Below are 27,950 nucleotides of genomic sequence, written 5' to 3' on the forward strand. Positions count from 1 at the left end.
ACATTACATACCTATACCAAAATAATGGTAAAATGTAAATAAATTGAAAATATTCATGAATTTATCGACAATGTTACTAAAGAACATATACTGATAATAAAACGAACCAATAAAGTCAACAAAAAGTTAACGCCCGAACAGGGACTCGAACCCTGGACCCTTAGGTTAAAAGCCTAATGCTCTACCGACTGAGCTATCCGGGCTCTGCAGGCAAGCGTCTGCTAACATCAATACGGGCGCTACTACTGAGCATTGTCAGTGGAAACCATCGACATAAAACTAACTGTTAGTTTTATATGTCGATGGTGGAAACAGATGTATACGAGACTTTACATTTACATGCGTTTGTTGAATGTTACGTAAATTAGCTGATTACATAAGGGACGTAAAACATCAAATTATATTAATTCTAGTTTAAATGTAAGTAAATCATTCCCAAACATACGTAAATTTATCACATACGCGTAAATTTGTCTCAAATACGTACATAAAGTAGATTGAAGAAGAGTATCCTACATTAAAAATCAGTAGGCCTATTTAATTACGTAGATTTGAGATTAAATATATTCAAAGTAAGACAACCTATATTGGAAAATGATGTTCATTCTTCTTGTGTTGAAATATTAGTTGTTAGCAAATATGAGTAACAGTTCCAAAGTAACTGATTCTTGTTAACACCTAGCTATGTAGGGTCAACGACAGAGGCTGTGGCTTTGTATAACAAACAACCTGAGAATGGCAGCAGTCAGCGAATCATACTGTAAATACTGTACGTGTTGTGCAAATAATAAATACGAACATAAACCCAACCGTGAGCACAACACGCTCTCTCAACAACCGTAGCATAACCGGTCCACGAGTCCAGCTATAACACACCTATAGTCACAGTTAATTTTTATAAACTATTTTAATCTTGTTGTATTTAACTAAGTTGTTTATGAAGTATAGTTTAATAATACGATTATTAGGTAAGGGAAAACACCTTTCTATTGCTGCATTTTACACTGCAAGGTTTCACGGTTGTTTCTAACATTTCAATGGAAAAAAGTGTAAACATAGGTGTTTCGTATCACTGCAAAATGGTGGTCTAACTACTGTATACTTTAATACTTTTCAATGAAATGGCAACGATATACAGTACATGTCTTTAGCTTGTCACTAGCAAGAAGAATTAAATTCCTCCTTAGTTCTGCAACTTGTCTCTACATTAATACTATTTTAACACCATTTCTAAAGAGTTTAGTTAAAAGCTTTTATAAACGACTTTAAACGTGATTTTTTGACACCGATAAGCCAAGCTATTTCGAACATCGACGATTCATCTATTCTTTTCTCAATTTAATCTTGACCCAACATAATACATGTGTAAAAAATTAACGTCGAATGTATTTACGACATCGGTGACTTATGATATTCATATAATGACGACAAATTTCACAAAACACTTAATTTTACAAAACACATGTTAGGAAAATGGTTGTACAACTTTGGGATTCGAAAAAAATTTTACAAAGCGAGAACGTAAAACTTCAATTATCTTTGTTAGCGAATTTGACTTTCTTCCATAAGGGCTGTACTGGAAAGTGGAATTAGGAACGAATAATTGGCTTGTTGTTATTTTACTATAACTCAAACTGATACACACGTTGTCATTGACCGAGTACAAAACCTTCGAGACGTTAAAAGTCCAAGAGAAGCCTTACACGCGGTCGTGAGGCTTCGGAGCGGTCAAGCTTCGCAAATGGCGGGGATATCGTCACCTCCACACCTCTTTTGGCGGGAGTACAGGCGAAATGTAAATAAGCATTAGACTGTGAACTACTAAGTTATCGGAAAATGACAAAGCTCATGACTCTTTAAAAGGAGAACATTCTCCAGTAATATCGCAACGCGTTATGGGAGAGAAGAGTAACTATTGGAAGGTTATCAAGAGTATTTAGGACAGAAAAAAGTAGATAAAAACTCGTAAAAGTACCTATACAGGGTGATTGATATAAGTGTGCCAGCCGTTTTATTCGAAAACCATGAGAGATATCAAAAAAAGTTAAATGGTAAGTGCCTTGGATTTTTTGTTTATAAAATTTTAGTCAAGTCGAAAAAATTGTTTTTGCCGCCATTTTTCCAATATGGCCGCCAACTTTGATTTTTCTTATTAAACCCTGTATTTTATTATGTATTCCGGTAGGAAATGTAATTTTAAGACGATTTTATTCTTGTGATTTTTTTTCATTAACCTAACCGTTTCAAAGATAATAATGGTTTAAGTTGTGACATTAGTTGTGACATGTATTTGAGTAAAATTTAATTTAATATCATATAATAAAATAAAATCAAAAAATAAATTGAATAAAAATTTTATTTAATTCAAATAGTTCTGCTTTTGAACTAAATTAATAAGTAGTTCATGGTCTATTCATGGACATGACCAAAACTTTGCGAACAAATACCCAAAATTAATACACATTAATTACAAAGAACTGAACTAAAAGTACTCTTGGTGTACCCGACAGACGGCAGGTGCCGGTTGATGTGAACAGTCACATTGGGCCGCTATACCCACTGTAGTAGCCGGCTTGTTTACCCGGCACCGGCTGCCGGCCTTCGCCGAGGGGGCACCCGGCATCCCTCGACTAGTACCCGGCAGCCGGGCAAGTGATTAACCGGTCACGACACATGCCGTGCATTTGTGAACGGTGCCATATATACTTCTTCACCCCATTGCCGGCTAAACGACACCCGGCACCCGGCAGTCGGGTAGATGTGAAACAGGCCTAAGAAGCCACTACATTGTGAACGATTTTTCTCAATAAAAAAGCTTAGGTTTATTTCAATATTTAGTAATAATGCTACAAGTCTAACATTACATGTTTTACAATGTCACTTTGTACCGTCTAAGTGAGATTATACATTATAATGTTACATGTAATGGTCCATTCAGACCTGTCCTAAGGTGATTTCCTCCAATGCCAAGTGCAATCCAATATCCAATAGCTCTCAATGTTATTGAAGACATAACACAAGACTCCTCAGATATTGCTGCCATAAGCGCTAATACACTCAAGCTGTTCCTTTGCGATCCGACATTGTAATCGAACTAGTGGCCGCATTGAGTCAATTATTACAAACTGCAATCGAAGTACGTGCTCGATATACTTTGATACAATTTATTTTTACTTCTAACACAACCCGTTATTTATCAGTACATGAAGGCAGGGGTGAGTTTCTATTTTTGCAATATTTTTACAAGACTAGGATGCAAAACCTTATAGATCCTCGGTCTCAGGTATGTACAGTAGATACGTTTTTCAATACTACAGGATACAATGCTGAAACTGCTTATTGAAATTAATTTCTCTTAGAAATAAATAAGCAAAAGAATTGTCTACGTAAGGTGCCACGAGGGAAAAGTACTTGTAAACATTGAATGATCAATTATAGTCTACATAAGCCCAAATTAATGTTCTCTCTGCTTCCTATAAATTTTCAGTGAAATTTACACAAGAAGGTTCCATTCATATGAGTTCGCGAACCAGTATGATTGTACTATAGGAACGGGGTTTTACGGGGGGTTTTCTGGGGTACCAATAGATTTTTCTTATTTTTGACCCTCAAAAAACACAAAATTTCTATATTTCTCTCTAGAGCATGAGAGTTAGAAAACAAATAATTTAGTATATTAATGAGTTATTGTACGGCTATTGGTTACGGAGAAAATTAAAAAACTGTAAATTCAAAATTTCCATGTTATTCTTATGGAGAATATTGTAAAATGTTTTAGTTTGCTTGTTTATGGATATATTTTTATCAAATTTGGCAAGTTTATTTATTTTATTCTAAGCTATTAATATTTTACTAAAAGACACACTTTATTAGCCTCCTTGTAGCAGCAATCTAGGTACTCGTTAAACATAATGTTATTTAAATGGATTTAATTTAAAATCAATTCAGGCAAATGGAAATTCGCTTAGTCTGCAGGTTTGCTGCGGCGGGGACATTTTAAAGTAGGCCTACGTTTGATTGTCCTTTAATAATCCAGTTACCATAGGAACAAATTTATTTTTCCTAACCAATGGTAATACAATAACTGCTTCTCTATAGTCACCGCGCTGCTAAGCACGTGTATACCAGTCTAATTGTATAAATCAAGGGTCGTGTTTTGCTATCAGAGATACCAACCTGTTCTACCTGGGAGGTAATGGTATTATACTCATTGCAATTACCAACCGACCACGAAGTGGAACGATCGAACGTATAACGTCACTGCAGCATTGAAGACACTCCAATATCGCTTATAGAGTCAAGTGGTACTCGATGTGCTCTGCTGTCTCGGTAGTTTCCAGTTGTTTCTGCAATTCTACGTACGAAATGCTAGTAACACAGCAGCATTAGCGGATATATAACAACATTAAGAACAGTTGATCTAAGATTCACAGCGATAGTATGGACTAAGACGTTGATTATGTGCCGGTTGTATCAATAGTTCAAGGTATAACGTAAAGGTTTGGGCTAAATATAAACCAAAATCAAAATATTTTAGCCTACACTGCGGCTGTTTAAAATACATGCGTTGGTGGGTTACGTTGTAATACCTATTTATTTATTAGGAAACAAAAGAATTAGCTGGAGCTGAGTAAATCAGCTGAAAATTTCAAAGTTAGTCAGCTGATTTTGCTGATAATAATCACAATACCAAGATAATATTGTTTATTGCCGTGCCACATTGCATATTTCACAACAATATTGACAACTTGAAACACAACCATTCCAGTAGTAATTTGAGTTTTTTTTACTTATTGTATTGGCGAACTGGAATAAAACCTCTTGCATATTTGTATACAAAATGCGACAGCTGTTCGTGTGTGGTAAAATAAATACAGTATTGCAAATATTTTGAAAGCTAATTTTTAAAGGCAAACTAAGTAAAACATTTACGTTTTTTGATTAGATTGCTCAGTACTACGAAATATAATATAGTTTCAAACAAACAGGCTAAAAAATGTCTTTACGACACTCTTTCATTTTCCAACCTCGGCTTCTCCTAGATCATTAAAGCCCATACCGAATATAACCTCTTAAACCCTAGAAACGGGAAATAACTTGTATAATTCACCTTAAAATTAACGAAGTCACAACAGTCTTTTAACTTTAAAATCCTGACCATTATCCATTTTTAAAACTTAAATTTTAACGTCAAATGCAATTACGTTAAACTAAGAGGTCGCCTAATGGGTTAGCGTGATAAAACTCTTTTAAGAGATCAAGAAAAACGAAAAAGTTTAAGCTTATGCCACTCTATTAAGGCTGTCAAATAAAATTGTACAAACGCCTCAGTGCAACTAAATTTAACTCAATGAAACGTTTAAGTGGTAATTCGAAAACCAATAAACCGAGATACAGTAATTGATTGTCAATCGGATAAAGTCAATTACCATTCTAACATTCGTGGTTGCGACGAGAAACGTTCGTTTGAAAGAAACTCAGAACTTCAACTGACGCATTTTTTATTCGAGTTTCGGATTTTCTATTTCAGTTCGAGTAGATTATGTCAACATTTTGCTAGGGTAATGTATTAATCTAGCTAGAGTATTCCAAGTCAATCCTACTCTAGGGTTATTTGCTTATTACAGCTTTTGTAAAAGCGCCTTCCCTCCACTCTGATTGAGAATAAAACTACTCCCCTTTTCCACCCCAAGGTATGCAAAAAAATAGAGACAGGTTTAAGAAAGTATGAAAAGAAAATTATATAAAACCATCCCTATATTTTTATATGGGAGTGAGATTCTTCCGTTGTGATGCTACCTGGGCCACCCGAGTACCGAACGTTCTGGTTACGCGTCTAGCGTTTTGTTACCTTGCTGCGGTGGCAGAGTGGTTACGGGCATTTTAACTCCTCTGTGGCCACATATGCATCTGTAGGACCCCCTCACTACAGATTAAGAAGCTTTCAAGACTTACTTCCCTATGCACATGCTCTGAAGTGTTCTAGATTGTAGAGGTTTTTGAATAAGTTCTGACAGAAGGAAAGTAACACATCCATATGAGGGGAAAGCGTCTAGCGATACTTAACATTTTGTAAGTAAGTACTTGATTGTAGGATAATAGGTTAAGTTCCTGCGAATATCCAGACTATGAGACAATTCATATCGTATCCAAAATTTTCTTTGATTTTGGCCATTTTGGTCCTACTTCAAATTTATTAGCACGTCATGAAAAGTACAAACTCGATAGAAAGATAATCATTTTAAGTCACAATCACTTTTCAGTTATCTAGACACTTAAGACAGATAAGTCGATATTTCAGCACACCTAATGAGTGTACAAATACATTGGAAGGATTTATTTCACAACCAAACACAATATCATTTCTGCAAACTTCTAGGAGTGGAGTTCAACTGACACATTTCACAGTATATCGATTCAATAAAACAAAATCAAAATCAACTTCATGATAAGCAATAATTGGTTCTGTCCGTAGTACACTGAGAAGTTACTTGTTTCTCTGTGGAAGTATAAATACTGAATCAGTTAAACACATACATATGCCTAGATAACACATTATTCAATTAAATGTTTTGACATCTTAACAGCCTTAACACTGAGAACTACGTATGCGATATGGGACATTGCAGTCTAACGCTAAGAGAACTATCAACAGGAGTATAAAATTGGAACTGTTACTTTAACGTAATGGAACACCGAGTCCCTAGTATGCGAGTTGGAACGGCTTGGTCGATTACACTTGGCACATGTGTGCTGCTGCTGCACATCCAATCATTCGTGCCGTTAAAGGCGTTCACCGAGCAATGTGCCGAGAGCCCGTGTTGCAATCAGCTGTTTGGATCCAATAATCAATTCCTGCCTTGTAAGTATCTTTATGGCGCTGGTTTTAATCAACTGTATAACAGGCGTCCAAACATACGGCACATTCGGTACTTCAGAGATCGGAATGTAACTGACAACTACAGTGAACAAAGGTACTTATGAGTACTCAAAGATTTGCCTATAGTGAAAAAGTAAGTAAATCCTTTTTAGGTAGGAAGTATAAAAATATCACGGAATGTACTTCTGAGAAGACTAGGAAATATAATTTGAGGGTCGGATCTAAGTGCAAACTTTAATATACTGGGCTCGCACTACTTAACGCTTCTGTATGACCATTTGGACAACAATTTATGTAAAGAACACTATGGATGGTAATGATTTTTACTGTAATACCAGTCAGAACTTAGTTCAGACGAATCCGCCAAGCATACTCCACCAAAGTAGCTTTTCTAATCGCGAACACTCAAAACAACTGCAGTAGAGTAAATTTGAAGTCATTTTAAATCTAATTGGTAACATAATTTATTCAAAAAAATATTTTCATCATATATAAATTATTCTTTGAGAAGCAGTTTATGATTTTAAATATTTTAAATGACACGCGACGAAACACAAGGTGAATAAAGTTTGTGTAAACTTCAAATCCTCAGTTGCGTTTTTGAAATATGACACAGAGTGGTGAGTGGAGCTGAAATTTTCTGCTCACAGGGTGGAAAATTTATGTTTTATAGGGCGAAACATACAACGCTCGTGCACCTGTAGCTGTGCTTGTGGAAGGGGTTCTGAAGCAATCTACAAAAGGTAATAATAATCAGCGTGGAATATAGTTCATTTTGTCGTGTGGATATTAAGTTGTACATTTGTTGATTTAGAACAACTGTATCGGATTTTGCACCCCAAAACCTAGAGCAAACTTTATTTTATTGACAGATTGAAACTTTATGCACACCAAAAACTAATGTTTCTATATTTTTGGCAAAAATACAGAACAGTTAGTACATGTTATCTTTTTATTGGAATTTGTGAGCAAAATCATCACTGTAAAGGGAATTGTCCCCACAATTAGAAGATAGAAAGGCAAACCTTGAATGATAAAACATTGATAATAAGACCCTCATTAACATGTGTCCTCGTTTATGTTTACCGATTACCAAAATGTAACTTTAAAATGTTTTTAAGGGAAAATGTGTACAATATTCGAAGGACATCGTAAAAAATTGTAAATACATCGAGCAATTTACACGATGAGATAGCGATTGCTTAACTTTACCATTTGAAGCTATACCAATAATATAATATGAACCCCGAAGGAGACATTTCAGCTACCGTATAATCACAGGTTTGTTGTGTGGCCTTAATCCAGTGGATATAATTGCCCTCTATTAGGTTTGAGGGTTCCACTCCGTTTGTCGCCACTTTGTAGTACGTTAATGAGCTAAGCGCTCTCTTTAGTTACCGCTTGTCTGGCACGGTCGACTGACGCTGGAGAAAGTAAGCTTGTTCTTGGGAATTAATTAATTCAATCAAAATCGATGGAATTTGAATAGATCCGATAGCTGATACATATAAGTAATGGTATTTTCTAAAAGTAGGCTACATATTAAAAATATTGTTCTTTTTTCGAAATTCCCCTTCTCGCATTTGTCATAGAAATAAAAAAAAAAACTGTGGGATTTTTTGTAGATTATTTACTATGATTTGTCCAGTTAATATTAAAGTCAATAATCTAAACTGTCTCCAATTGGACATGATGATGACAGATTTGACTATTCGAAATCGATCGCGATTGTAACATATTGTTTTATTTAGGCCTATATATTTACCGTCTTGTTAATGATACGGTATAAATATATCAGACAGGTTTAGAACACTATGTAATTCATGTGATATCACCAACAAGTAAAATGCTAATGAAGAAGTAACTAGGCAACTTAAAGTCGGAACCATGTTGAACTACAAGAATGCAAAACCTGTGGCTAAAAAAAAAAACATTAAAACATGCTGTTCTAAATTTAAACACTCACTTACACAATTTTGATTACAGCCAAAATTAACCTAGCCCACACAAAATTTAGTTTTAGAGTTCTCTAGAAGAGAAGCCAATAATACACCGCTGCATCAGACAAGAGGGCGTCCGGCGTACGTGATGTGGACATTTCAGTACACGGACACTGCTCGGCAGCCTTTTATGTCCAGGAGATCAAAGTGAAGGTGGGCACGGATTTGACAACCATCGTTTACCATTGCTGAGTGTGACATTGTGATGAGAATGATGAAACTGATTATCTTTAAAACTGTGTAACAGAGTCCATGTACACTCAGTAGCATCGTAGCATACATAATAGTTGCTTAAGTGATAAGTGTCACGTCCACGTTGAGAAATATCCATACCGATCTTTTAATTCACTCACACGAAATGGAACTCGTAAACCAAGTACTGCGGGTAAGACTTAGTCACAGAAAACAGAAAATTCACATTCACACCCGCCGCGCGGCTCAACAGATCAACTGTCTCGTGTCCACCTAGGTGGGAGAGGCGGTGAGGGGGGGAGCCAATAAAACGTGGAATGTGCAGCAATTACAGCAGGGGTTCGTGTTGTCGACAAGACCCAGTTTGGCTCCGTAAAATGCGAAAAACTAATCGCAAAGGAGCCGAGCCACGGATCAACAGCGGGTCACGCGTGGCTAAAGTTCAATCAGTTTGGGTTTGGCTTGGTGAAGTCCATCGAACACTGAGTTGTAAGGATTCAACTGTAGGAACGCATAGTAATAATCAGTTGGTTAGGCACTGAGAAGGGGCCCTTGATCATAAGGGTCGTATAAGTAATCGCGAAAAGCTACACAGGTTCCACTCTTCATCTCACCCGCACTCAGAAGTCAGATTGAAATACCAGCAAAATGTGCGTTGGTGTTTATACGGTTTTATTTTATTTCCAAAGCAACGTATTGGCGATATTCATGCAAAGATAAGCCTCTAATAATGATTACAAAGTATTTAATTAAAATGGTATGTGAAATTACGATCAAATAATTTTTTTCTTGTACAATACCAAAGATTTGCAGTGATAAAAACATAAAACAGAGATTAACAAACTGCACTTAAGAGTATGGAAACTAAAAAATAGGGATTATGGTACGATTTATGGACTACGAGTTTGATGTAGTCCCTTATCAAAACTTACAACAATCTTCATGTAGATGCCAAACTCCGTACGTACCTATCGAAATGGCCAGTCCCGTGTAACGAATTCGATAAACACCTAGGCCGGTAATTATGCTTTACAAAAAATCTTTCTTTGAAGTGTTTCACGACGTTTATAAATCATAAATAAAATACAACTTTTTGATCATAACGAAGTAAATTTTTTGTTCTATAAAGATCCTTAAAAATAGCTGACATGTTACGTTGTTGGTCTAGTACTTTGGTGCACTAATCTGGCGGTACCTCAGCCAAACGCAATGGAATACAGCTACAGCAGTCGAGAAAAGAGAAGGGAAAGCATTTATCAATATAAGAGACATGTAGGGAATTCAATCGTCAAGTCGCCCGCTACAGGAATTTCCTCTTCATGCAGCCCCTAACGTTGTAGGCTTCTATACTATTATGTGAACGATTTTTTTTATCTCTTTTTGTAAAAAAACGCGTGCACAAATGACCATACTAAAACATATCATTTCAATATTATTGAATACTTAATTCGATTCATTCTAAATAATCTTACTGAAAATACCACTGATATTTACGGATGCATTATGAACCAAATATGTCCGAGTCCGAATACGCTCCAATGACCTCCAAGCGTAAGCTGGTACACTCTTAGGTGTAAATAGATGCAACATAATTCCAATCTTCCTTAGGAAACAAAGAGACTGCCTAGTTATAGTGTATAACATATAACAAATGTAATAATTTGTTACCATGATTTATTTAAAACCTAAACAGCGTTCAACATGATAAACAATGTAAAGTTGCAAATAAAGTAAATTATGTCTTTTTATACAAATTGAAACATAATTTTATGAAAATAATTTAATAATGTAAGCTAGGTCAAATTCACAATCCGTCACTCCAAGACGTGCAGAAGCACTGTTTTATTTTGTTTCCATCAATTAAATCAGACAATTAGTCAATTAGTTAATTAGTCACAATTTAAAAAAATACTGAAAATATTGTTGATACAACTAATTTTGTAATTAAATTTTGAAATACTAAATTTCACAATATACAAAAATGTATCTTGAAATAATAGACTGTGCAATCGGGATATAACCATGAAACCTATCGGTATAGTTAACTTTTAATACATCAACAGTGGGTGTAACTATTTCTGTAGATTCAAAGAACCGCGTTACTCTCTTATGTAAGTGTTATGTAAGTGCAAGGATAAAGAAACTAGTATAAATGTTGTTAAAATATGGAGAAAATATTTAACAATATTGTACACAGTATTAGTGAGCTTCTACATTAAACTTGAGTTACGTAACCAAACGATTAACACGAGTTGCTAACGACCCTTATCTCAATGAAGCAATAAACCTAATACTAGTAGTCGTTAAGTCTTACAATCCTTTAACAGTTTCTTTGGCGCATACAGATTCACCAATGTTTGAGGGTCCGACCAGACATACAGATTCACCAATCCAGCTAACAGCTCAGTTACAAAAAAGGTGCGTCGAAATAGTCAAATTCACCAACCTTTCTAGACTAAAAAAGGGAAATGTCTTTGATGTAGTGGAAATGAAGTTAAAACTAAATTTTGAGAGCCGTCAAAGAATGTGCCTAGCACATGACATAAGCATTATAATTACGGATGCCGAACAGTCGATCGCCATTTTAAATTGTATGAATAAAATAAGAATCACTTTTTATTGACCATTAGATTAACGGTTATGTTCAGCAATCCTATTTAGGAAATGAATTCTGAATAAATAAATGTAAGAAACGGAGTAGATGTAGTGTAAAATACAGCATTGTTGTAAAATCAAATCAAATCAATTTAAAAATTAGTTAGTCAGTCAACTGTTTACATGAACAAGTAACTTGACTGGTAACACGGTGTAAAACTATGTGTACACCAACGCTCATAGGCTACTCATTATCCCACAAATCGTTTATTCCGCAAGAAACGCCCTTCAACCTGAAAATCGGCGCATTACAAAAACTAATACTGTTGCTAGTCACGAGATCTCAAAGATGAATATAATTTTTATGAAAATAAAGAGGAAAATAACCAAGTTAGCGTGAGCTGTCCAAGTATGCTGATATTAGAGTACAAACCGAAGGGACGAAGGAACGCCAGCAACTGACTCGCGGAATATCAGAAATTTGCGGATTTGTTTTCTACACTGAATGTTGTAATTTTTATCAGCTTTAGGGTATGATATGAGTATGGATTGTAGTTTAGTGTATGAATTAAGAGTATGTCAACATACTGTTTGACCTATCAACACATACCTTTAAACTATTACGAGGTTCAGTAAAATTGAGCACATGCTGCTTCAGTAATAACCATATATTTTGTAATTTAATATCGTAATCATGTAAATTTGAGAAAAATACTAGATGCGTGGCAAGTATTTAGTTGACAAAAGAAGTATGATGGCACAGATGGAAAATGTCCAGGTGCTATTTAGTTTTCATAGTGTTTGTTCTTCTCGTTCGTTCATTGTTCGTTCGCTAAAATTAATTTTAATTCGTGTAAATAGGTGAAAATTATTAAACAGCCTAGTGTGCTTTTTAAGTAAAATTTGCACATTTTTGAAAATAGTGAATTGGATTTTATCTGAAGTCGAAATACCACTACAAGTCATACAGCATTCAGAAGTGTTAAGAGTAAAATATATTTTGCTATTGATCTCGCCCGTGCCTGGAGGTATGTAGTATGTTTGAGGGGTGGGAGGAGGAATGCACCTCACGCTCACGCTCCACGCAGTAATATACGGCCCATATCCGTGATAGCCCGGCGTGTGTGCTCACTTTACAGCTGCAGAGATTACCTTATCTCTTTGTCGCACGATGAGACCGCAACAGCCGTCAAACCGAGAACTGCATCTACAACATTACGATGCAAATCGACTATCAGGTGGTTTAAATATTGGACCGACTCGCCCATCTGAGCACCAAATATCTCTATGACTACAAGCAAACCTTCACTCGCTACTGTCTATGTGAACATAACTCAACAAAATCGGTACACAAGCGGTGCGATGACAAAGTGCTCCGGCGTCAAACTAATCTGAAAAATGACGTCACGTTCCAGCCAGAACAAGCGTAGGTAGGAGGAAGCAGTGATATTCCGGCAAGATTGGCAACAAGGCGATAACGTAAGTTGTATCACAGATTAAAGAGTATACACTCTACTGTATCAGTGCCCTAACTACAATTTTAGCCTTATTGTTCAGAGCTATTTGGCACCGGGTCACCTTGACGCCGGACCATCTTGTCACGCTCTGACATGTGCTGCACCTGGATACAAGGTTTAGGCCCTCCATGCTTATACTTTAGATTTATCAGTACAGTATTGCCAGATAATTAAAAAGTTGGGTCTAATTAATGGCCAACCGATCAGGAGACGTCACCGTAGACTGAGTGTTCGGAAGAACCACGATTTAGAACTACTGTACATCCACAGATTAGAAGAGAAAATCTTAGGCAGATAAAAAGACCGTTCTACTGCAAATCAAACTTCTTCTTTAATTTTAAATATTGTAAGCTAAATTTTCAGCAATGGCAATCTACGTACTTGTCCTTCCATTCTAATTAATTTATACTGTTATATACTGTATTGTATTGTTGAGGATTTAAAACCAGTTGCCCAGATGTCAACCACTATGAAAGTCATTATTGCACATGTTACCGGTATTGCCTGTTAATATTACAATAAAAAAAACATAATAAAATCGAATGCCCAAACCCGTTGGCTATTGGTAAATTCTCCACCACTCAGTGGGCGGTGAACAAATCCCATGCAACCACAGAGAACGATCAAGCAAAGGTAATGTTTTAAGTATGAGGTGTAGACTGAGTACCTTTTTTATAAGAAGTCTAATTACAAATGGTTTAGTTTCCGTATCGTGTGCTTTGAACACGTGCTACATATAACTACTGTACACTAGCTCATTTCCTCAGCTACGTCTGAAGGTTATTGCCTATCTCAGTTAATATCCTGCACTGTTCTCGGTTCAATTACAATGCCTAATAACATTCTGTATATCATTGTTCAGCATCGAATATTGGAAACTTACCGTACCGAGCTCAGGTCAAGTTAAATTTCTATCATTATACGTAAATTATTTTAAGACTCCTAACGGATTATGATGAGATACTTTCCAACAATGCAATTAACTGTTACACGTTTCACCTAATACGTGTAAATTATACTGAAATAGTATTCTGATTTCTGTCGAGTACACTGGTTCATAAACTAAACCGTGCATACAACCCATTTGTTTTACAAGTTAAAGACGATATCGAAGAAAAGTTGATTAACTGTACTAGCCTCGATGTATAAAATTAATATTGATAATTAAAAGCTGCATTAATATTTTGGATTGAAAATCACTGATTCCACAGTTTTATCGAAATTAAAACAGTCTAAACTATAAAACACAATAATGGTTAAGTGACAGTAACCAGCCGATTTGGACGAATTCTGAAACATCTCTGCCTACAATAAAACTGGTGAAATGAGCCCCACGACACCAATAGTAATTTGCCCAATGTTTTGAACCAATTGGGCGGGAGGTTTTGAAACTCGTAAAATCTCTGGTTTTGTATATGGTTTCTAGGTTAAGCATTAGCCTGGCGTTAATGTTTTTCTAGCGGGGCCTTGGTTAATAACAACGTATGAATTGAAAAAAGTGAAACGACATAACGTTGAAAATTTCAGTACTACTGTTACTGTTTCGTCATCGTAAATGTTTTTGACCAACTATTGTTTCTCACATGATTTTAAGATACCAGGGGAGGCATATTATACATACGAACCAGCTGTAGCAAAATCTTTATTCAAGTAGAACATAGTTAAATAAGTTATCCACATAGAATTCTATACGTTTCCGTATTATGATTTGTCATAAAATCTGTCACTACAGATAGGTATGCCTACTCATTTCAGTTTGACTTGCTCCAAAATCTTTTTCCGACATAAATCAGCCATTGACACTGATTCTGAGGCTAAATTAAACTACCAAAACAGGCCAAACAAAAGGCTGGGATGTTAACTTGTTTATCGATAGTCATAGTAAAAGACCCTACCTAGGCTCAACATTGTGGCGGTATGCTGGGTATTGCTGAGTCAATGCTGATTCGCTGATCCACTTACACCTGTCGACAACGTACAACGTACACGCTTCCACAACCACCTCACTGTGTGGCAGACATCGTTGTAAATAGCACAAGCCACCTAGTACTATTAGACAGACGTGTTATTATATTTCAATCACAATATGAGAAAATAATGTTTCAATCAATTTTTTGACGTAAATGCGATAGCCGTTTTTCATTTCCAAATTTATGATCAGTATTTGAACTGCTTAACCTTTGTCTATTAGTATCGAAAGAACGAAATAAACATAAAATATAAACAAATCTGTTAGTCAATGATACTACATATCGACATTTTTTCAGCCACTTTAGTTTAGGTATTTTCTTCAATTTCTATACCTTTGTAACTCAAGTTTTAACATGTTTGTAGATTATATATTTTATTTATGTTATATATTTATTTCATATAAAAATATTAAAATATTTTTTGCCATTCAGCTTCCGTAATCGTACTCATCATGTGCGCGACAGGCCTGTCTCTCGTTTTATATGTTTTAAATGTTTGTTATTGTATTACGTGTAAGTATCAAGTTTGACGACGCCAAATCGGGTGGATGTACAGTTCAGCCGTCTATCTGTGCGCGCGGGCCGGTGGTCAGGTTGCATGGCGGGAGGGTGGGAGGGGGCTCTTTTCTAAAAACATTGGCTACCCCAAAACGGCAACGGGAAGTTGAGGCAGCCCAAACTGGCCTGCAGGTGTAATTTTATTAGTGACGCTTCCGTGTACGACCTAGTACAATTTTGAATTATGTAAATTTTACTTAGGAAATACGAGGTCATGATCCTATATTATTAACAGTGACATAGCAATCATTTCTGTTTTTGTTACATTCCAATTGGACATATTATGCGGTTTTTACAGCAACAATAAACGGTAAACTATTCACATTGCATATTTACTCAATTTTTAGTTTTAACGATGTCAATAAGGATATTACCTTATTAAAATGTTGAAAAAAGGAATAACCCAGCATAAGTTTGTGTTTATTAACAACACACCAATCGCTATGATGTTTGAAAATATATTCTAGCTAGAGCAGTGTTAAAATTGGTCATGTTATGGTGAATCAGTAATATTTACCATATTAAATGATTTATAAAAAATTTTTTGTTATTCTTATTAACTTGACATTTAGCTATACAAACATGGAATAACAAGGCAGCACAGTTTTAGTAAAATTAAAATATTTTTATGAGGTACCAAAGCCCTTCTAAAGTGCATATTAAAGGTGAATATGAATGAAGTTCGAGTGCAAAATTAGTTGTGAATTACTGTTGGGTTGGTGGAAATAAGCGAACAATGCCCTCAGTCGCCCCTATCGTAGGTTTTCTGCAAGGATAGTAGCGAAGGGCTCGCGCGCACAGATAGACGGCTGAACTTTTTTTTTTTTGTATGTATCTGAGGATGGCATTTTGATGCCGAAACGGCCGTATACGGAAACTACAGATCTGTGACGAGGTAATGGTACAATTATATTATAGTCATTAATTCAGCTCAGGGGCTAAATCATGTCTATTGATAATTTTTGTTAACCTCAAAACTACAAACGTATATCCGTAATATTATTTTTACACAGAATAGGTAGTTCTTTATTAGGAGTCAAGGATATTCCATCAGTATAATTAGTTTTACGAGGCAGTTGCATAAAATCATATGAAAGGTCAAAGAGCAACGATTGATACGATATTCAGTTGGTGATCTGGAGACCGACGCGACAATTTCCGTCAGAGCAGCGAAAATGCCTTCAATATCCGCGGAATATAAAACTCAGGTCTCTCGCTGAATATTTGAATTACCCACAGAGGTTGTACTGCATATACTTGACAATTATATAAACACTAGCAGAGTATCCGTCCTTCGTATACTCGTACTCGTCCACGTTATACTCAAGCTTTGCGTTTGCAATGGGGGAAGATAGTTTTATAAAATTTTCTTCTTTAAATTTATGGTATACTATAATATTACACATCTACCATAGCCATAATGTTCTATTACTTCACCTAAACAATAAAGAAAAACAACTATTAAAAATCCGCAAAATATCACGAATTATTCATTAAATTAAAAACATAAACATAACTGTAAACAATCTTACGTTGACAGTTGTCATTGCGTATCACAGTTTTTTGTTCCTGCTTGGTTAAAATTATATGTTTTGATGAATGCAAAGAATATAATAGTGCTGTACCCTGTTGGTAAATCTGATAACTTTTTAATGCTTTTGCATATCATAGAGCCAACTTTTTTAGTTAAAACAGCTGACTAAATTTTTTAATTCCCTTTAAATATGAATACTCATAAGGTAAACATTGGGAACTGCATAGCCACTGGGGTGGAGCCCGAAAGGATTTTTGAGATAAGAATATGCCTATATGTTAATCGGGAATGTGAGCTATCATCAGACCAATTTTCAGCCCAATCCGTCCAGTAGTTCGTGATTGAACTTCAAACAAACAAACAAACAAACACACAAACTTTCACTTTTATAATATTAGCATTTAGTAAGATGTAGAAGCGTGTTTATGGACGATCAGCCGTGGAGTGGAGTATTATAATTGCCATATTAACACATATAAACTACTAGCAAAAATGTATCAGTAATGACTCAAATGTTTTGTTCGATACCTGGATATGTATCTACTATTATACATAACGATAGTTATTTCATTTTTTATTAATAGAAAAATAAACTTTGTTTACAAAGTGTGAAAATGAAATTACTATCCTTTAACCTAATGTAGCCTGACCCAATTGCAATCAAAATAATTGATAAAAGCTAAATGATTTAACTTCAGTCATCCTATTTAGGCTACCGTGTATCCCCATCAAGTAACATCATTTTACTAATAAGTTAGCTTAAAATTTGGCGATAGTAACAGGCATTTTCAGTCTATTTAGATCATGAGAGCCTACCTACTGTATAACATAATATATAGGTTTATCGACGAGGAATCTTATATTTGAAATGCTCCTGTTCTTATCATCAAGCTGACGGCGTTAGTTCCACTTCCAAATAAATCCTAGAGAAGTTATTGATAATTTCAAACATCTAAAATAAGACAAGTGTATTATTATAAAAGCCACTGCTTATTTCATCCTATTTATCGTGGTGATTGTCATTGCAATTTCTGGCAATACTAATTGTAGGATTAGATATTTTTGTTCTGATGAGGTGAAACGTATCTACTGACGACCGGAGCGACGCGGTGACGTCATAGCTTAACGAACCCCTTTCGAAGCCGATCATTGTCGTTTGGACCCAGTATCAATTAGAAGAGTTCCCTTTGGTAAATTTGGCTAACAGATACGTCTATCTCATCACGTAAGTTGGCTTTAAGAATTGCATTAAAAATCGTGTAATTGTACCCGTAGCTGTCTTCCAATGAATTTACGAAAGAAAATAAACTGTGACCATCTCACTCACCATGGTGGTAAATGCCTGATAAAAAATACCCATATAGTTTCCTTTTATGACATCTTATATCAATTAGAAATAGGGTGTAAACTCACGAACCCACTCATCATTATGTAAATCAGCTGGTCTAAAGAAGATGGTTAACAGTTCGATCTGGATGTCCGTCGTATCTCTTAAAAGTAACTTCGGATTATAATGGACTAAATTTTAAATTATTTCTCACAGGGTTTTCCAGTGTAACGTCACAGGATAATCAGCCATGTGTAAATTGGTTAATACTAGCAAATTGGCAGAATTGATTATGTTCACATATATTAATGTGTTTACGTGCATTCCATTTTAATTTATTTAAATTATAGTTGGGCGTTAGTCAACTTTAAATACGCGCATTAAATCCGAAAAACCTGGTCAAAGAAGTGCATCAAGTATAATGAACATAAAACAAAGATCAAAGGAGAACACAGAAATTAACATTAAGATTTAATTACCCATTAATTAAATGCTAACGCCAAACATGTTATTGCGTTGTTATGTTATGCCATTGTTGTGTTATGTTATTGTGTTGTTGCAATAACACGTACAATGCTGATCAAGAAGTTATTTATTAATTAAATGTGCTTTGTATTCAAGTAATACTACAGACAGCCAATATTAATCAACTCGGTATCAAGATTCCTATGAACAAATTTATACCTTTGCCGTGTAGTATAATTGCTTATAAGTAATTCACAGAATAGTTCCCAAACTAAGCATGTTTAAAAAGCAGTTCACTACGAACAAAGAACGGAATGCTTGAACCTGATGGTAATTGGCAATTAGTAAATGCTAACTAACTCTGACCTCTCGGGGATCTCGTAAAACGTCACCGTGGAGCTAACTGAGTGTCAATGTAATCCTACCAGTCGATATTCAAACCAGAAACGTCGTAAAAGTAGATATTCAAACCATAAACATCATCCAAACCAGAAACATCCTATGAGCCAATATTCAAGCCAGAAACGTCCTGTTATATAAATTTATATTCAAACCAGAACACCATGTAGGCCTAAGTAGATATTCACTACAGAAACATCCTACATGTCAATATTCAAGCCAGAAACGTCCTATACATGAGACTCAAACCAGAAACACCATGTAAGTAGATATTCACTCCAGAAACATCGTTTAGGTAGATTTATTTACTACAGAAACATCCTACAAGTCAATATTCACTCCAGAAACATAATACAAATCGATATTCACTCCAGAAACATCCTACAAGTCAATATTCAAGCCAGAAAGTCCTATAAATGAGACTCAAACCAGAAACACCATGCACGTAGATATTCACTCCAGAAACATCCTATAAGTCAATATTCAAGCCGGAAACGTCCTAAAAATGAGACTCAAACCAGAAACACCATGTAAGTAGATATTTGCTCCAGAAACATCCTACAAGCCGAAATTCACTCCAGAAACATCCTACAAGGTGATATTCACTCCAGAAACATCCTACAAGTCGATATTCATTCCAGAAACATCCTACAAGGTGATATTCACTCCAGAAACATTCTACAAGTCGAAATTCACTCCAGAAACATCCTACAAGGTGATATTCACTCCAGAAACATCCTACAAGTTGATATTCATTCCAGAAACATCCTACAAGTCGATATTCACTCCAGAAACATCCTACAAGTCGATATTCACTCCGAAAAATCCTACAAGGTGATATTCACTCCAGAAACATCCTACAAGTCGATATTCATTCCAGAAACATCCTACAAGGTGATATTCACTCCAGAAACATTCTACAAGTCGATATTCACTCCAGAAACATCCTACAAGTCGATATTCACTCCAGAAACATCCTACAAGTCGATATTCACTCCAGAAACATCCTACAAGTCGATATTCACTCCATAAACATCCTACAAGTCGATATTCACTCCAGAAACATCCTACAGGTCTATATTCACTCCAGAAACATCCTACAAGTCGATATTCACTCCAGAAACATCCTACAGGTCTATATTCACTCCAGAAACATCCTACAAGTCGATATTCACTCCAGAAACATCCTTCAAGTCGATATTCACTCCAGAAACATCCTACAAGTCGATATTCACTCCAGAAACATCCTACAAGTCGATATTCACTCCAGAAACATCCTACAAGTCGATATTCACTGCAGAAACATCCTACAAGTCGATATTCACTCCAGAAAAAAAACAGCGGTATTTCACCAACACAGTATGTGTTACAATTGACATCAGAAGCGTGCAGTAGAGATCACCCCTTTAGCCAATGAGAAGAGCTCTACTCTGAGATACAAATGCTAATGCAGGTACAGTAATGCTCATATATAATACTTTAACATAGACATCAAAGGCTGACAGCCGAGTCTGACCCTTAGTGAATAAGAATGGCTTTTATTCGGCGATTTAAACACCCCCTTTAAGAGTCTACTCTTTAAGAGCATCGTACAAACGAAAGGGCCATCGCCATTTAAGTTTCTTAACACCTATCTGGGATCTCTCTTCTTCCTAAAATAATGGTAAAGATGTTACATTTGACTAAGTTGAAGTGAAACCACTAATACATGACGTGCGGAAAGAAACCCAGGATTTCGACAGAAAGATGAAAACGGCGAAAGCGGTATTTTGTCCTAGCAAATAATCAACTTGGTATCCTAAGACCTTAGGAATAAAGGTAAGATACCTCATACGTATTATCTTCATCAGTATTTGACAACATACACTATAATGCGCACTATGCGATAGCACCTGAGTTGACTTAGCACTAGTCAATACTGACATCAACACTGAGTCATTCCTCAGTCATGATCTAAGTTGAGCTGTTCACTTACTGTTACTGCACAAAGGCCAGGCCGTAAATACAAGTAATACACACTTGAGTCGCTTAACTGTTTGATAAAATTTGACTCCAAATGGTGTCTCAATCTATTTTTTTATTGAATAACTACAGCAAGCGTGTACGTTTGCCTAAAAAAGGAAAGAAAATTATGATTACTAGTGAGTTATCTGTCATATAGTATGTGTAATGTAGGTTATTATATGTATGTATACACTTGAAACACTTCTGTTAATAAATAGTGTATAGACAAAATATAGAGAGGGAATATTAGTATTGAAAAGAATATGCAATCGTTATATCAAAACAGCCAGAGTACATAATAAAAAATATATATTAAGGAAAATTTTGTTTCACCGATCAATAAGTAAAATATTCGTAAAAAACGAATTCAGACATAATTTTGTTATTTAATAAGTAACACAATATAGATTGTTTACTCTACCTCCAGATGGAGAATATTTCGAAGGCACTACAAAAAAGGTAGGCGTGGGATATGCACAATTCTAGAGAATATTATAATATAGTTGACCCTGGCCCAACTTGACTTTTAAAGAAACACATCGGTTAGCTACCAGTCGTTTGCAGATAATGAATCAGATCAGAGCTATTTTGGGCCACTCCTACACCTAAACATGCGGCACTACAGTCACCGTCACCGCTACAATACAATACATTACAATACACTGTAGAAATACAATCAGATCAGAGCTATTCTGGGCCACTCCTACACCTAAACATGCGGCACTACAGTCACTGTCGCCGCTACAATACAATACATTACAATACACTGTAGAAATACAATCAGATCAGAGCTATTCTGGGCCACTCCTACACATAAACATGCGGCACTACAGTCACTGTCGCCGCTACAATACAATACATTACAATACACGGTAGAAATACAATCAGATCAGAGCTATTCTGGGCCACTCCTACACCTAAACATACGGCACTACAGTCACCGTCACCGCTACAATACAATACATTACAATACACTGTAGAAATACAATCAGATCAGAGCTATTCTGGGCCACTCCTACACCTAAACATACGGCACTACAGTCACCGTCACCGCTACAATACAATACATTACAATACACTGTAGAAATACAATCAGATCAGAGCTATTCTGGGCCACTCCTACACCTAAACATACGGCACTACAGTCACCGTCGCTGCCAAACTGACCTTGTGGCTATTTAAGATTGAAACGTGATAAGTATTCAAAATTAGCAATTTTCACACAAACCAAATGTCAATTTAAACGGTATAAAGAGAAGAGTGAACTAATTCGAAGAGTTGCCGTAATTTCTTGAATATCACAAATTATATCGCATGATAATTTATTCAATACACAACTAATCCTCGTAGGGTAACAATGACGAGGTTGAGCGCAGACCCAGGCTGAACACTAAACCACAAGCAGTTCTAACATTACCTCGCACCTGATGACGGGGTCAGATTACACGTCTTGAAAGGTTGCGCGCCATGTCGGTCTTAAATACTACTAGCAAATATTGACAGGCACATTAGTTTAAATCATACTTTGTGATGAAGAAAATGTTAAAATGCCACTTATAAAGTGTTATTCCGTACTCGACTTAAACGGGATTCAAAATGTGCGTGTGAACACAACCTTAGAGAAAGTGATGAAGAATGGCATCGCACAATTAGTATATTATTGGTAATGCAAAGTACTTTCGCATTGCAAGCCTCACTTGCTATACAAAACATTTAAGTTTACATGTTTATTAAGAATTAAAATAACTTTATGTATCGGTTTTGGATTGTGGTTGCACACTCAATTAGTGTTATCAATTATTACGTCGCAACACAAAGAATGACATTTTAGGTAAAAATTAAGAACTTTCTCAACAAAAACGATCAATAAACTATATTATATAACTAATAGATTTTAATATCCATCAAAGTAAACAAATCGTACAAAACAGATAGATCGTAACCAAACAGAATACTTGAAACTATTTAACCTTAATAATTTATTTTGAAGAACGTTTATTAATCATATTAACAACCCAAGAACACGTATTTAGTTTTTATCAATCTCATTAAATGTAATATTTCAATTCGCACTCATGAAGAGAATCTGAGAGAGACTTTAGCTTTTTAAACTCTGTATCCTGAAGCTTAACTTACCCTATTACTGCTAATTGTATACATTATTTAATGTCGTATAACATTTAGTAAAGTGAGCTCTCGAATACATAAAAAGATTTTTCTATAAGTTTTGTTTTCTAGCAAATAAAACATATTTTATCTTGAAGTAGGTTCCGAACCACCCCAGTCAAGGTTTTACAAAGCTAAAATCCATTGGTAATTGACAAGGTTGTAATACATGTAACGGTACTTACAACTAAAGTCCTACGCACTAACCACTATATTTTAATAACTTCATTATACTATCTAATATATAAAATTCTCGTGTCACAGTGTTTGTCTGCAAACTCCTCCGGAACGACTTCACCGATCGTTATGAAATTTGGTGTGTAAATTCTGTAGGTATGCGAATCGGACGTAAACTATTTCCCGTTTCGAAATTCTTAAAAGGGCTCCGCCCCAGTGGCTCTGGAGTTTCCCATGTTAACCTTATGAGAAATGGAATTAATGAATCTTAACAGCTGTTTCAATTAAACAAGTTGGTTCTGTTCTATGATGTTCAATAGCATTAAAGTTACAAGGATTACCAACAGGGTGCAGCACTATTATTTCTTTTACATTTATGACAACAGCTAATTTGCAACCAAAAGGTAAGTGAGCGTAGCGAACGAACTTCAACCTGGAGGCGAGTTAGCGTAGCGAACGAGCTAACCTGAAGGCAAGTGAGCGCAGCGAACGAGCTCCAACCTAAAGGTGAGTGAGCGTAGCGAACGAGCTCCAACCCAAAGGTGAGTGAGCGTAGCGAACGAACTTCAACCTGGAGGCGAGTTAGCGTAGCGAACGAGCTAACCTGAAGGCAAGTGAGCGCAGCGAACGAGCTCCAACCTAAAGGTGAGTGAGCGTAGCGAACGAGCTCCAACCCAAAGGTGAGTGAGCGTAGCGAACGAACTTCAACCAGGACGTGATTGAGCGATGCGAACGAGATCATCTTGAAAATTAAACGTAACGGTACTTTCTTTCCATCGGTCTGTCTTAGGGGAAACCTATAACTTAGGCGATACGAAGTTCGCCGGGTCAGCTAGTTATAATATAATATTATCATATATATGATATATATGATATTATCATTGTAAAGCCAAACTAATATTTATAACTACCTACTATGTATTTTAAATTGAATTAATACTCATTCGGTTATTTTTACACAAAATGTACAATCACAATCGCAAATGGACAAAAACGTGAAAACGTCCGATAAACATGTGGTTTAATTCCAGAGGTTTCATTAGTTATGGATCGGCAAGTCCATACGTCAGTCGCCTCTCCCTCAACACATTAAACAACCCCACGGACGTATGCTACTGTATTAATGTCAATTTCACAAACGTTTACATTATTTCATTAGATTTACCTTGATGGAACCTATACTCTTGTGCTGTAGGATTTAATAAGCTGTTACACACCTTATAGTAAACATGTAAGGTCTTTATTCGATTTGTTAATATAATTACACTTTAATGATGGAAGATCGTTCTAAAAACGAGTTTATAAAATGAATAACACGAATTCTGATAAGATATGTTAGCGTAAATTAAAATACAGAATAAACTTTATCCTGACTAAATTTTTAATAGAGTTTGTAAAAATATCACATATTTGGGTAGGATCTATTTATTAGTTGAGGATTGAGGTAGCCTACATGATACGATTTATGCTACTTTCTTTTATTAGATAGACTATATGAACTTTAATGTTAGCCATAAAATAAAGCTAATCGTTTTTAATTATTTTTAGGGAACAGTTACATTATAGTTGAAAGATTAGCAATTTTCTAAAGAGTAAAAAAGTGTTCTGCGTTTCGGTTATGAAACTGGGTCCTGTTTCGTATCATCAAAAGCTTTTGACTTTTCACAGAACCAAACTGGCAATACTGTATTCTGATAACTAGACGATCACTATATCCACTCTGCTGCTTCAGCTGTTTTATCCATACTTTTACCTTTGACTATCCAATAGTCAATGCTTTTACGTTAAACTAATTTTCTATCACATACGAAGATTGTATTTAATCTTATTTCTCCGTCACAGGTTGCTATTTCTCAAGCCAGACGGTAACTTCTGGACCCTGCCCGACGTCCGCAGTATAACACTATAGTATAACTAACACCGAGGGACATGAACTTGGTTAATGACCATACTCGAGCAAACGTGAACATTTAAACTCGACAACCCATGCTACACGCCTCGTTAACTTCCGTTAAATTCCATTTTCTGATTCATTTTATTGAAGGGAGGAAATAATGCCGCAAAAGACAACTAACTTTTTGTTTTGTAATGTGTAAAAAATGTGGGCTCCGACCCAGCCTACAAGTTATCATATTATTGGGGATTGGAAACTGCAAGCGTCCTGCATGGGTGCGCTCTAAATCGCAAAACCAGTTAGAATACTGCAACATAAATGTTTAAATAAAAAAGCTATCAATCGATTAACAAATTTAATCAACTGGGCAGGCATTTAATAACTTGTTTACAAACGTAGGCCTACACAGTTCTACCGACGAAAACTCGTGTCTTAACAGAGAGTTGGAGGAATTGCCAAATTACTATCATCGTAAGTTGTTCTACAGTCAATTCGTACGCTAATCAATCGTAAAAAAACTATAGCAATAATTTTGAGTAAAATAAAGTGTAAATTCTATGGAAAGGAAGTTTTTCAACCATTTCCCGCTAGTCTACAAGTGAAGTAATATTGTACATACTTTTCAAAATATTTGAACTATAATATAAATAAGTATAACTTGTGTCAACTTGTAGACTTTGTATTTTATTTCATTTAACGACCGATACACTTACATATTTCGTTTTTTTACAAGTCTCAAGAAAGATTCACTACGGTCATTGCCAACAATGCGACAATTTAAACAGCTGATTATATCTTCAACAATTAAAATTGCGATAAGTGCTTCAACACTGCATATTTGATTATACGAGAGGTCGTCCAGTGGTCGAAACTCGACCAAAAATATGTAATGTACTCACTTATCTATTTTCACCCCACACTGTAAATAAAACATGTGATTGGAGTTTCCTCCATTTGTTTTGATTTTCTGTTTATATTTCGTTGTTATTTCGTAACCAGCATAGCAACGCATAAGATCCATGTTAATTTTTTCAAATTTTTAAACTCATTTTTTGTGCTTATCTTTGAGCCTATTTAAATTTATAAAGGGATTCTGCACACCTACAGGAAAATAGCTTTCCAACGGTATGCGTAGATTTTCCCTACGATTCACACGAGCTGAGAAAAAAGGTTTTAAAGAAACATGCTTGCCTATTAATATATAGATAAATTTCTCGCAACCATAGTAACATGTCAAACACCTATATAAAATATAAACATATGCCATTTATCGATTATAATTAATTAATTATATTATTAGGCCTATTTATGAATTTTAAAAATGATTCGCTGACTGCTACAAACAACGGTGATCGTCGAAATACAAACCAACAACGAGGTGGTAATCCAATCCAACACAACACTACACAACACACTGTCAACACGGAGCGACACGACACGGACGACACGAGACACGACAGGACGCGACCATGTCGGCAACTGAGGCGGCGCGGCGCGGCGCGCACCACGGTTTGAGAGGGGGAGGTGGGGTGGGGGTGATACAGCTTACTACTGTATCAGTGTATCGGGGTTAAGCATACTGTATACACTAGTTGTACCATGTGGTAGTGGTATAAAATAGTGTAGACTGTGTTTAAAGTTTAGAAAACTTGAAATGTGGTACATATGAAGGTAGACTAATCAATGGTATCTCCTGGCGTTTTGTTTTTTTCATTTTTTGAAATTTTTATTTTTAATGGTGATTTTTTCATAAACCCCATAAAATAACGGAAAAATCTATTTTCTCGAAAGTAGCCCAAACGATTTTGATAATTGTAGTATGTTATAGTCCTTTAAATTTTAAACAAAATTGTACCATTCCCATTTCCATAAAAATTACGGTTCTAAAGTTATCGCAACTTTTTTGTTTTTTTTTTTCATAAAAACCCCATAAAATAGCTAAAAATCTGATTTTAGACAAATACCGGTTTCGACTAATATTAGTATGTTATGGTCATTTAAATTTGGAACGAAATTGTACAAATCCCATTTCCGTTAAAATTACGGTTCCACAGTTATTGTAGCTTATGTTATTTACCCACAAAAACCCATAAAATAACACAAAAATCAGATTTTAGGAAAAAAGCCGGTTTTGATAAAAATAACATGTTATGGTCCGTATAATTCTAAACAAAATAGTGCAACCCCCCTTGCTGTAACAATTACGGTTCAAATGTTATTGCAACTTTAGTGATTTTTCCCTATAAATTATCAAAGTTACTCGCTTACCCAT

At 35.5% G+C, this 27,950-nt stretch overlaps 1 protein-coding gene and 1 non-coding gene across 2 annotated transcripts in view; both read right to left on the reverse strand.

Annotated features, from left to right (window-relative positions):
* The window catches only part of LOC129001808 (rho guanine nucleotide exchange factor 12), a 421,244-nt gene that overhangs the window by 253,689 nt on the left and 139,605 nt on the right, over positions 1-27,950 (reverse strand). The gene's annotated exons all lie outside the window — the stretch shown is intronic.
* Trnak-uuu (transfer RNA lysine (anticodon UUU)) lies at positions 131-203 on the reverse strand. Its single transcript has one exon. It is a non-coding gene; the product is annotated as a tRNA-Lys (tRNA).

Source organism: Macrosteles quadrilineatus, unplaced genomic scaffold (assembly GCF_028750875.1).
Source record: "Macrosteles quadrilineatus isolate MER2022 unplaced genomic scaffold, UCM_ALF_1.0 Scaffold_8__2_contigs__length_117827958, whole genome shotgun sequence".
In the NCBI taxonomy this organism is placed as follows: domain Eukaryota; kingdom Metazoa; phylum Arthropoda; class Insecta; order Hemiptera; family Cicadellidae; genus Macrosteles; species Macrosteles quadrilineatus.